Genomic DNA, 12,542 nt, shown 5'->3' on the forward strand with positions numbered 1-12,542 from the left:
TTCAGTTATTAAGACAAAAATCTGAAAAATACACATATTGCATCTAGACAGCATGGAGATGTTGGTAATGTGTTTGTAACAATGATTGATTTGCTCCATAAGTGAAAAACTGATGTTTAAAATTAGTTTTTGTGATCAAATTCTGAAATTTGCCACACATCATCTACCGTGACTCTAGAATTTTGTCATTTTTTTCATGAACATTGAAGATTTTGCAACATTGCAAGAATTTGCATGTATATGTTTACAGTACCGTTTACAGTCAAACATTTTGATGCACTGTAGGCTCAATTTTTGATAAATCAAAAATCTGAGAAACATAGTTTTTGTAGGACAGTCTGAAGATGCTCTGTAGCAAGTTTGGTGTCAATTGAGCAAAAATTGTGGGAGGAGATAGGTTTAAGAAGTTTTACAGTTTTTGAAAAAAAAAACAGAGTGATGAACTGCATAATTTTTAATAGATTTAAGTGTACAAAAGTTTCTTCAGTATTGGGGCTACAGTTTGATGAAAGTTGTGAAGTTGTAGCACGTACGGTTTATTTGTTATGAACTTTAGATGCTTGCTGTAGTGCCACCATCAGGACTATTGGCTTGAGTTTACAGCTGAGGATATCTGGCATGAGACTGGACCTTTGTGCAAAGTTTGGTGAGTTTTCACCCATGGGAAGTATGATTTCCTCGGAAGAAGAAGAAGAAGAAGAAGAAGAAGAAGAAGAAAAACTAGGATTACAATAGTGTCCAGGCAGCTTAGCTGCCCGGACCCTAATTATGTTAAATAACATAACTTAATTTACATTAAAGGAGCTATATGTAAGAAATCTAAAGCAAATAGTCGTGACTGATGGTGCGCATGCGTGAGTGTGTGCCAGCAGATAACGTCAGGTGGCAAACTTTTTAAAATACAGGAGAACTAAGGTGTCATTCATATGTAAACTCCCTGATCTGATTCCGGACACTCTTTGACGTTGTTCAATGTAAAAAAAAAAAAAGACTATACAATCTTCTGGCGGCGTCATTTTATCCGGATTGTCTGTCCCTTTGTTTGTCTGGTGATTCAACAAGCACGCCCAGGTCATTTAATTCAAACCAGAGCAGACTTGAACCACCTTCTAAATGCGCAATCTGGGACTTTGATAGCAGTCCAGAGGACTCAACTGCGCTTTTTGCCCTGCCACAAATGAAACCTATTAATATGGAGGAAATTCTGATCGGCATTGATGAGAAACATTTTGGCAAATGACATAAAGGATCTGAAAGTCACTGTGCAAACTACTGTGGATTTACTGCAGCAAACCCGCGACGATGTGGAAGTTATGAGAGGAAAAGTTAAGAAGTTGGGGACGTCTGTTAACCACATCTCCAGAGAAAATATCAAGATGAAAGAAAAGATGTTGGAGATGACGACGCGCTCAATGCAAGATAATTTGATCTTCACTGGGATACCTGAGAAGAAGGATGAGACTGCTGAGGATGCGCTCAGAAACTTTTTCATGGATACGCTGGGGATGAGCAGAGAAACTGTCTAGAAGATCACCTTCCACAGAGCGCACAGTCTGGGTGCCCAGCCTCAGCGGGGAATCCCCTATTCACAGAGGTGGTGATGCAGCCTAAACCCAGAGGGGTCATCGCGTGCTTTGAGCACTATAAACAGAGAGATATGGTCTTCAGTCTGGGCCCAACACTGAAAGGGAAACCTTTTGGCATCAGTCAGCAGTTTCCAACCGAGATTATGGACAGGAGGAGAGCGCTGCTTCCCATTTTCCGAGAGGAGAAAACGAAGAAAAAAGGAAAAGGCGGGGTAAGGCTTGTTGCTGAAAGCAATATATTGACGGTGAGCTATATAAAGACAAAACTGTTACACCATGGCTTTTCTTACCAGCTGATGATGCTGATGCAGGACATTGATGAGCGGAATGAGACATAAGATATAGATCTATAATTATCTCCCTTTGTATATTTTCTTTTTCTTTTTTGCCACTGACTTGGCCTGCTGGTAGTCTTTTAACGTAGGCTAATGCTATATGTTGTTATTTTTATTTTTTGTTGTTGTCCTGTGTTTGTTTGTGCATACATTGATACACAAGTGTGGGATGAGCCTCTAAGATTAGTAATAAAGCTCTATTTGCAGATATGTTTTTTTTTTTGTTGTTTTTTTTTTAATCCTCAAGTCATGATGAGTATTGATTACCTATGTATTGCCAGCTATAATTGCAATGGACTGGCAAATGATATAAAAAGGATTGAAATATTTACCTGGTTAGCTGACAAAAAGAGTTTGAAATAATGGGCCCTATTTAGATGGTCTAAAACGCAAAGTGCAAGGCGTGCGGCGCATGGGCGTGTCCAAGTCACTTGCTAGTTAGACAGCGTGTTTTCAGACTGTGCGCCATGGCGGAGAGTCTAAAAGGGTTGGACTTACTCTGTGAATTAGTCATGGGTGTGTTTTGGGCGTATCATTCAATAAGCCAATCAGAGTGTCACCTCTCATTCCCTTTAAGAGAGGTGCGATTGGAGCGCACGGCGGAGAGCTAGTTAAATGGTGGACCTACCAACTGCAAAGAGTGAGCATTTTACAGCTGAGGAGATGATAAATGTATCTCTATATCGACTGTCCCGTCACGTCTGATGTCAGATCAAAGGAGATTGGCACCGTTTGGCATGCTTGGCATGTGTAATGGAAACCCAACCTGATTTGATTACAGTAACACAGCTGCAAACTGAAAAGTTCACATCCCTCTCAGCCAGCCACAAACAGCCACAGCATCAGGTAGGGAGTATATATTCAGCATTTGTCATCATAGAAAAGCCAAAAGAAACAGAGTGAGACTGCGAGAGAGAAAGAGAGAGCGCGTGCGCACGGGAGAAATGCTGTCAACAAATTGTAAGTTATTCAATTTTATTTTAACCCGGAAGGTTAGAGAGCCCAGCTCCCTCTCCAGAATCCTTAACCCCCCTGCCCGAAGGTCCAGGAAGGGCTGGTCCTGTGGTTGCACCTGGGCCGTCTGGTCTGGCTGCATGCGGGCTGTGGAGCTTCCCTCGGGTGCCCCTGGCTGTGCGGCGGGCTGTGCGGCCGCTGTGCATCCTCCTCCTCCTCCTCCGCCTCCTCCTCCTCCTGACAAGATGATCTTCAGTTTTACGTTCTAAAAGCTTTTTTTTAAAAATATACATTTGTACTTGTAGGGCTATAAGTTTACGTTTTTAGTTCACAGAAGCTGGTTATTGTTGTGTTTATGTCAAAATAAAGTTTATCAAATGTTATAAAAATTATGAACACAAGATATAAACATGCCATTGTGTTGTGCAAGTGCTGGAGGTTCCTGTTTAATTTTATAGGAACTGCAAGATCAGCAGGTGGTTAAGGATACAGGGAAGTCCGTCATTATATATGTAAGAGAAAATGAGAAAAACGGGGTCGGAGACAGGTCGCGGACAGTGTCATCTGGAGGACAGTGAGACAAGACGTCACACCAACTGAAAACCATTGTTATCTATGAAGTGTGTACTTGATAGATTAGGGGAACTGAAACCCCCAAACTCCAATGCCCAATTGTACTGTATAAAAGCCTGTAGTGTATGCTCCTCAGGGAGCCTTTTCTCTGTAACCTCATCTTGTTGCACTGTGAAACGCTCCTCTTGTACAAGATAATAAATTCTGTTAAACTTTGATATTTTGGTTCCGGTCTCTATTTGCTTTAAAGGTCATTACAAACAAATTCTTATGACATCAAACGTTTTAACATCTTTGATTTACATGCCAAAATGATCACAATTCATTTGGGAAAGACAAGTTCATTTTACAGGCTATACATCATCAGCCCGTGGAGGTCTGCTCGTAGTTCCGTATATTCGGACACTGCGAGCTTGGACCTCCCAGCTTATGATGACCATTATTATAGCGATTAGATCATTCTGATTAATGACTGACCATTAAGACGTGTTTCTGATAAATATTTTAATGTGCACAATAACAACCTTTCACATTGTAATCATATTTTTATTTGTTATCTTTTGCATATGTGTGGCTACTCCATGTGTGTCTGAGCAGAGTGCACGCGCATTGTGCACCCGCCTAGAGACGCATATTACTAACTTGTTTAACAGTGAAATACTGCGCCGTTGACTTTAGACCAGGTTTTTGTTGGTCACTGGCGCATTTGCTTTTTACGTCATCTAACTAGCAACGCGCCATGACTGCGCCTGACCACCCAGAGGAGCGCAAGTTCATTTGCTAGTTAGATGACGGGGGCGCAAGGCGTAAAAATGGCAACTGCGTCTGCACCTAAATAGCAATGACACTTGCGACATGGATTATGCGCCCTCCGCCGTCCGCTTTAGACCATCTAAATAGGGCCCAATATGTCTACAAGAAACACGCTCCACTCAGGAAGATGAAGAAAGATGGAAACAGGTATGGAAGAGGTCTATTTTTTTCAATCATGGTTTGAGAAATCAAAGAGGAATTTTGGTTTTGTTTAAAGAGCATCTAGATTTTGTGTGCATAAGATAGAATGTGATATGGATGGTCGAATAATCATTTTAGATATTGAACTTCAAAAAATACGTTTTTGCTTGGTTAATGTATATGCTCCAAATAATAATGATCCTATTTTTTTTGAGAATTTATACGGTATGATTCAGCATTATGATATTCCTGTAATTCAAACAGGACACCATAATATTGCTCTCCAACCTTCCAAGGATAGAGCTGGTGGAGGAGGAGACTATCAAGGTCAAAAGCGATATGCCCTTACATCTATGATGTCCGCTATGGACTTAGTATATATCTGGAGGATAAAGAATCCAGATCTAATTAGTGGTCCTTATTGGTGAAGGAATGCATCTGCTAGTAGAATAGATTTTTTTCTTATTTCTTCCTTTTTAACTGCAAATACTAGCCAAGTAACGATAGCTGAAAGATTTCATTCTGACCATCATCTTATTATATTAAAACTTAATTTTGTGAATGCTAACAGGGGTAGAGGTTATTGGAAGTTTAATCAATCATTACTGGAAGATGAGACATTTATTCTTAAAACAAGACAATTTATCCTGGAATTTTTTTTTCCTTTAATACTGGTTCAGCAAATCCACACGTTGTGTGGGATACATTTAAATGTGTATTTCAAGGTCATGCTATAAAATATTCTGCATGGAAGTATAAACAAACCTGTAACAGAGAAAAAAAATTGTTAGATGATGTGCAAAATATTAGAAATCGCTTGGATGAAAATAGATCTGATTGTATTGATCTGCAATTACTAGATGACAAAGAAAAAGAATTGGAGAGGTTCTATCAAAGTAAAATTAAGGGAATTATATACAGAAGTAAGGCAACATGGATGGAGTATGGTGAAAAATGTAATAAATATTTTTTGCAACTTCAAAATAGAAACATATCTAGGAAGAATATATTAAAATGGAATGATTACTACATCTACAAATGACATAAAACATTAATGGGGTATTATACAGGGATTTTTAATGATGACACACTGCAGTCTACAAATTTTTCTTTGCTTAAGTATATGAAATTGTGCCCTTATCCAAAACTTACTAATGTGCAACAGATATTATGTGAAGGCCCAGTTAATGAGGAAGAGTTATATGATGCTGTATGTTCATTTCAAAATGGAAAATCACGAGGACTAGATGGAATGCCAGTCGAAGTCTACAGAACTTTTTTTTAAATGAAATTAAGGATCATTTGCTTGCCTGTTATAATGTTTCTTTAGATGTTGGTCATCAGTCTAATTCTCAGAAAGAAGGATTAATTTCCTTATTACTAAAACATGATGCAGAAGGCCAGGCAAAAGATCCTGTTAAATTAAAGAACTGGAGACCCCTCACACTTCTGTGCTGCAATGCACGCATTTTGGCTAAATGTTTGGCACTTAGATTCAAAAAGTTATTCAAGCATTAATAAATCCTGATCAAAGAGGTTTTTTGAAAGGCCGTTTTATAGGTGATAGTATTAGACGTCTCCTTGAAATAATGGAATATTATGACAAGGAAAATTTGCCTGGTCTAATATTCATAGCTGATTTCGAGAAGGCTTTTGATATGATGAAGCGGAAATTTATTTATCAGTGTTTGCAAATCTATAATTTTGGTGAGACCTTTATTAAATGGGTCCATGTGCTATATCAAAATCCTTGTAGTAGAATTTTAAATAATGGACACATTTCTGATACAATTATACTTTCTAAAGGTTGCCTTTTATCAGCATATTTATTTATTTATTCGTTCAATGGAAATGCTGGCTATAAGAATCAGAAATAATGTAGATATTAAAGGTTTAGAGATTAATGGTCTTGAATCAAAATTTTTCATTTTACGCGGATGATGCTTCCTTTCATGTAAAAGCGGAGTGTCGTTCTTTAGACTCCCTTGTTTTAGAATTAGATTTTTCAAACCAAATTATGAGAAATACTCTATCCTTAAAATTGGATCTTTGAAGAAAACAGATTTTCAAGTTTCCTGTAGGGTCCCTATAAAATGCTCTGGAAAGAGCTGTGGTTCCAGAAGCATTCTTTGTTGTGTCCTTGTTCCAAAGGTGCAGATCCGAGGAGACACTCAGTGTTCTTGCAGAATTGGACATTGGGGTGCTAACTCAACTTGGTTCTCCTTGTTGTTGGAAATTTAGTTGCAAACCTTGTGTTTGGCACACTAACTTGTCTGGTCTTCAGGTTCTGTGTCTGCTGGGAGCAGGCCACATTGAGAACAAGTGAGCTCCTGTTGTGAGCATGCAGAAGTGACAGAACAGGGGAAGGGCTTAGCAGGCCCTCCTGTATAACGTCCTGCCTCTGCAGAGGTTTAGGAGCAGTGAGCCCATTAGCTGCTCAGGGAAAAGAGAGCATGAGAATGATGGAGAACTGAACTTCTCCTTAAGAAATGGCTGCCCTTTGTTTGAAGAACAAAGAACATGCAGTGTCAGCCACAACTCCAGATGGCAAGACCCAGAGGAAAACCTTTCACAGGTCCACTTTAGATCTGTACAAATGACAAATCATCTATGGTCCAGTGAATCCGGCAAAGATATGTGATACCTTTGCTTGATTTTTTTTCCCTTAAGTAATTCTAGATTATTCCATAATGGTGTATATTTACAAGGTGGTTGTGTTAAGTATATGATTTTGTGGGCTTTCCACCAAGCTATCAGAGCTGTAGCGAGAGTACATTTTTTGTGGAGGTGCTCATAAATAGCAGGGTTGAGATATCAAAGTAGTACAGTACAAAGTACAGTAAGATTAGTAGATCCAGCCATCTGTATGGGTCTGTGGGGGTTGAAACACAAGTGTACCAGTTCTGACAGCATGGGGGGAATGTGAACTCCTGGGTATCTTATGGTGCCTGTGCAGAGAGGGATAGGTGATAGAGTTGATTATATCGCAGGGCTGCCAGAATTCAGCTCTTTTGGAGAGTGGTAACAGGTTTGATTTGGAGTAGTTAATGGAGAAGTTTGAGATTTTGTCAATTTTATATTTAGGTTCTTGGTTTCTTGTGAGATTTGTGGGCCCAGTAAGTTAGTGAAAGATTTCATCTGCATTTAAACTTATTTTATGGTTTACTCTGGTGGATTGGACAGTTAGACGGTGAGAGCTGGATGGAAGGGTAAATTTTTTTATTTGGTTTCATTATGACTGTAGTGCTCACAGTGTTCATATGTGGTGGGTTTACAGTTTTTGTCAGTTCTTGTGTCATTCACCAGGACATTCCCGACAACAACGTCTCCATCAGCGGCTTTCAGACTGTTTGGGCCGACCGGGACTGCACCGAGAGTGGTAAGCGCAAAGGAGGGGGGCTTGCTGTTCTCGTAAATAACCGCTGGTGCAGTCCTGACCATATTTCTATTAAAGAACGAATCTGTTGCCCGGACATTGAACTGTTTGCTGTTGGACTCAGGCCGTATTATTTGCCCAGGGAGTTTTCACATGCCACAATTTATCGCTCTTATACCGCAATTGGTGCTCAGTACTGTCTAAAACAGATTTCTAAATGGAAGTTTGTCACTGGCATCAATTTTTACACTGTCAGTCACGTGAATATGGTGTATCTAAGTGTTGAGTCAGAGTTTTTTTAGTTCCTACGTTCTCTGAAGGCACTGTCACTCATGATTCCACACCCCTCTCAGTTGATGCCACGCCCCCCACACCACATCAGGATCAAAAGTCTGAAACTCAAAAAACAGATTTGAAACTGAAAAAAAAGATCTGAAAGTGAAAAAAAGATTTGAAACTGAAAAAATAACATTTGAAACTGTAAAAAATAAGATCTGAATCTGAAAAGATAAAACATGCAACTGAAAAAAATAAGACCTCAAATGTTAAAATATACATGGAAGTGAAAAATGAAAATGAATTATTCATTCAAAAGAATTACCAAAGTGAATCAAAATTATATTTAACCTGAAAAAAACGTTTCATATACTTATTTTTATTTTGAATACATTGTTGTATTTTTCAAAATTCAAGATCAACACATGAATTTTCAGTTTCAAATTTTATTTAAGTACAAAACATTTGACCCTAATGTAGCTCCATACCCTCCCGCTGTCAGAAGTGATAGGTGCTTGTCAGCATTTGTCACAACAATTGGTCAAAAAGGGTTTTTTTTGTAGATTCAAGACGTGATTAGTTTGTTTCGCTTTCCGCCCCGCCCGCCCCCAAATCAGCGTGCCTGTAAACTGAAAGCAGCTTGGTTGTGGAGAGTCAGGTGGAACAGAGAGCAGAGGGTGTGTACATGTGCCTGTGTGCGCAGACTAGCGCTGTTACAATGGACAAACCACAGGTGGGTTGCAGCAAAGGCTGAAACAGTTTGGGGACCCCTCTTAAGGATAGGCTCTTATCTGTCTAAGTTCAAAAGTTTTCAATATCTATCTAATGTTACTGAAATAAGATCAGATAGGTTGAAGTTGCTGCTGACTTATATTTTTACTTGTTTTACTGTTGCATTGAATATGGATGTTGCCATATTGATTATGATAAGCTGACATCAAAATGATTTCCTGACAAAATAATACAATCATGTTGTTTAGTTCAGCATAATTCCCATTCATATAGGAGTCCTGGTTTATTGAGGGGCACATTTGGTGAGGGTAGGGAAGAGAAGAGCACTGGACTGGAGGACTATGAGTAGGGTTGCTGTTACCGTTGTGTTTAATATAGTTGATGGGCTCTAGTTTCCCGGCATGGTGCAGGGTGGCGCAGGGTGGCGAACCCTGCGCAGAGCTAGTTTCGAGCAGTGCAACCCGAGGCGCGCTCAGTTTGGTAGTTTGGCAGACCAAGGTGCTCTGAGATGGGTGTGGCGGCGCAGCAGGGGGAGGTGTCGACAGATCCAGCTTGGCGCAGTGACAGTTTTGTGCCGAAAGGCTTCGCCGAAGGTGCGCTAAAAGCTCGCCAGCTGAAACCAGGTCTACTGTCAGCGCAGGGGGAGCGCAGCCGATGTAAGCCTAAGTTCGGCTGACCAGCGGACAGTGCGCACACGTCACCAAAACCTCACAGGCAGGTTTCCAGAATATCAGGCACATTAACGATGCAATAAATACCCAAAAAAACACTATTCAAAGTAACTATCTGCAATCAGCACATGAATATATCTCTGTATCGACTGTCCCGTCACATCTGATGTCAGATCAAAGGGGATTGGCACTGTTTGGCACGTTTGGCACGCGTAATGGAAACCCAACCTGATTTAATCAACACAGCTGCAAACTAATGAGTTCACATCCCTCTCAGCCAACCACAACAGCCACAGCATCAGATAGGGAGTATATATTCAGCATCTGTCATCTTAGAAAAGTCAAAAGAAAAGAAACAGAGTGAGACTGCGAGAGAGAAAGAGAGAGCGCACACGCGCACGAGAGAAACGCAACATTAATTTACAGTTGTGGTGACCTCCTCCCAGGATACCTTTGCATCATCAGCCTGTGGAGGTCTGCTCGCAGTTCCGTATATTCGGACACTGCGAGCAGACCTCCCGGACCAAAACATCAGTTTCCTCCTGGGATAAATTTGGCCGTCTGGCGCTGCTGCTCTCTTCTGCCATGGCGAATTGAGTAAACTCTCATTACGCCTTCGCGCGGCGCATTTAAGGGTGAGGAGAGGGGCTCATTTGATTGGTGTGATGTGAAATGGGCTGTGTAAAACCCACTCCACGCCGTCTTTCCTCCCTCTTTCCGACTTGCGCCGGTAGGAGGGACGGAGGTGGGATAGAGGAGTAGCTGCACCACAAACTTACAAAATCTTCCTGGCCACACCCAGTTGGTGACGCGCAGGTGCGCTGCGCCTCCGCGGCGCCCGGTCTGCGAAACTAGAGACCGTTGTGTGACTGTCAGTCTGGAATAATGAGCTTTGGTGATTACTTAGCCCATATGTGTGTCCATGTGCACATGCACTTGTGTGAGCATGTAATGTGTGGATTGGGTGGCCTGGGTGGATGTATGACTCCCAGCCTGAATTTTTGTCCCAGTCCAGCCCTGCTGCTTCATATCATGTGAGATGAAATGGGACCAAAAGAGCCTGCTACTACAACACAGTAAAATATCAATAGCATGGATGTAAACAATATTCTGTAGTCTTATAACAGAAAATGTAGAAATGCTGAAAATACAATCCAAAAAGACACCATCGGGCCAGTCTTAAATTATATGTAGGTATCACTAGGCTTTATGTGACAGTAGTATAGAGTATTTTTTGCTACTTAGTCTACTTAGTTGCATGATGATGAATATGTCACATAAAACACTTTTAAGTAAAGCCAAACTGTTTCTGCAATGAAGGTAAAGGGTGGGAAAGTATCTTACTTAAAGAATGATGAGGTCTATCAGATCAAAATGTTACATTTATAATAACAGAAGCCAATTAACAGTGTGTGGATTATTTTTTAAAAATAAATATTTTTTTTACCTAGTTCTTATCACACAGGTGTCTCATGTTATTCTGAGTTGCAGTGACGGAATCAGGGTGTAAAATGGCAACACTTTCAGTTATCACTGTGGACTAAAATAAATTTTTCATTAAAATTTCCAGTTAAAATAGTGCTAAAATCATGCGTTTAGTGTTGTTAACTATTTCTGTGTTTGTTAAAAGCTCTGTTTTAAAACAAATAGATCCCTGTAACAATAAAATGACCTATAATTGCTACTGACCTCTAACAATATATAGGCTACTCTTTTTTTTTTTTTTTTTTTTTTTTACAGAGACTCCAGACTTTTGTCCATAGATACTCTTTTCTTCAGTGATCTGATAAGTCAGTGGTCAGGATGTTGACAGGCTGTGATCCAATACCCTAAAGTTAATCTACTCCGGAGCAGGTTAGCTGTTCAGCATTCAGTGCCATGGTGATTTATCACCGTAAAAAGAGAACCAGCTTTGTAGTACTGAAAACCCAGACTTAACCCTGAAGTTACCTCGCTAACTCCAAATCCTGCTTCATAGTACAGGCCTCTGTTCAAACTTGTCAATGCAACAAACACTTAAATAGTGCATCCTCTTTTACTGTTCTCGTCAGTGACATGTCCACAATTGGTGGAGCAGACAGAAGTATTGATATGCAATGAGCTGATTAGGGTGTGTTTACATCTATTTATGGCTAACTCTGGCAGTGGAAATTGGATGAATGCCACCCAGTTCTGCAATGACTGAGATTTGTAAAAGAGAACCATATGTACTTGAGGCTTTGTAAACCTGATGAAGAGAATGTGTATGGCTATTTCTTTTTTTGGTTGTCTACACAGTTTTGTGCATCAGACTCAGAAACTTCAATCAGATTTGAAAAGCGGCCAACATGAAACTAGTGCTAATTTTTTTACTATTTTTTTTTTTTACTTGGTATCAACATAATATTGCAGTATATATTGCGACACATAGTGTGACAAAATGGAAATGTTTAGTTGTTGTGAACAGATATGGTTCTAAGGATTTGAATTTGAATTTCACTACCTTTGTGTAATCTGAACTACATGTTATATCAGGTTTACATGGCAGCCTTTGTCTTTATAAAATGGTGAGGTGGCTGTTTGAGTTCAGTATGTATATGTATGTATGTGTATGATTGTTGTCATGTGTCCAGCAGTGTATATTTCACCTTTCAGTTGAGTGCCTGCCAACTTCTCTTGTTTCAGCAGGAAGCCGTATCCATTGTGCCCTTTAACCAGATGCATGGTTTTGGCAGTGTGAGGGAGGCTGCAGCATTCTGACACCACAGGCAGGATGGGCATCTTCCTCCTGACATTGCAAGACTCACTTTCACTGTCAATGACCAGCACTGTCACTGAGCCCCCACTCTTCTTCACCTGAGAACCAAACACACTGCAGGAGTCACACATGTCAAGTTGAAAAAAAAAAAAAAACACACACAAGTGAGATGTGCAGAAATTGGATTCATACAATTCTGCTGAGAGTGGAATGTGTGAGTGTTGACACCATGACTCCGTTGAGCCAGATCAGTCTGTCTCCAGTGCAGACACCAGCTTTCTCTGCTGGACCATCAGTCATTGTCCTCACCATGTACTGACCCTTCTGACCTGGTGACACACAGTAACT

General features: G+C 40.2%; 1 pseudogene; it reads right to left on the reverse strand.

Annotated features, from left to right (window-relative positions):
• LOC125889092 (Na(+)/H(+) exchange regulatory cofactor NHE-RF3-like) overlaps positions 1-12,542 on the reverse strand; it is a 268,747-nt pseudogene that overhangs the window by 46,166 nt on the left and 210,039 nt on the right.

Source organism: Epinephelus fuscoguttatus, linkage group LG5, assembly GCF_011397635.1.
Source record: "Epinephelus fuscoguttatus linkage group LG5, E.fuscoguttatus.final_Chr_v1".
NCBI lineage: Eukaryota > Metazoa > Chordata > Actinopteri > Perciformes > Serranidae > Epinephelus > Epinephelus fuscoguttatus.